The sequence below is a fragment of the Myotis brandtii genome, unplaced genomic scaffold (assembly GCF_000412655.1).
Source record: "Myotis brandtii unplaced genomic scaffold, ASM41265v1 scaffold157, whole genome shotgun sequence".
Taxonomy (NCBI): Eukaryota; Metazoa; Chordata; class Mammalia; order Chiroptera; family Vespertilionidae; genus Myotis; species Myotis brandtii.
In genome coordinates, this window is record NW_005355708.1 from 4721519 (window position 1) to 4722078 (window position 560).

The 560-nt window shown below is 50.7% G+C and overlaps 1 protein-coding gene across 11 annotated transcripts in view; it reads left to right on the forward strand.

Annotated features, from left to right (window-relative positions):
- Positions 1 to 31: 31 nt before the first annotated feature.
- The window catches only part of MED24 (mediator complex subunit 24), a 22732-nt gene continuing 22203 nt past the window's right edge, over positions 32 to 560 (forward strand). For 5 of the 11 annotated variants that reach the window (XM_014536138.1, XM_014536143.1, XM_005861868.2 and 2 more), the window contains exon 1: positions 169 to 220. The gene's annotated coding sequence lies outside the window, so the exon portion shown is untranslated. The other 6 variants (XM_014536142.1, XM_014536146.1, XM_014536139.1 and 3 more) reach the window with 4 other exon arrangements.

Below are 560 nucleotides of genomic sequence, written 5' to 3' on the forward strand. Positions count from 1 at the left end.
ACTTTAACTCCTACAAGTTCTTCTCTAAAGGAGAGAAGCGAGGCGGGCTGACTATCTTCCACGCTAGCTCAGTCCGAGAAACTACAATTCCCAGAAGACCTCGCGGCGTGACCTGTCTCTCGCGGCATTGGCTCATGTATGTTGCCCCCAGCCAATAGAAAACTAGCTCTTTGATGCGTGCCAAAATGGCGATGCCTAGGTCTTAGAACTAAGTTGTCCGGTAGGCTTAATTTGGGGCGGTGGTGGATGAAAAGGAAACAGGGAATTATAGTGTCAGGGTTGTGGAAGATGGAGGAAATGGGGGTGTTGTCCAGATTTGGAGTGGTCGTGCCTGCTGAGGGACGGAGCCAGAGCTGAGGGAGTAATTAGGCGACCAGAATTGGCTTAACCCTTCGCTGTCCTGTTTACTCTTTGTATTAAGCCCCTTTGACACCCTCGTTAGTTTAAGAAAGGGTGGTCCAGGAGGGAAGAGCCTGGCAGGATCCTTACCACCCGCTCCCCCTCTTTTCCCTTTTGGTTCTGTCTCCTTCAAATCTCCCTGTAGCTTCTCCATTGCATTC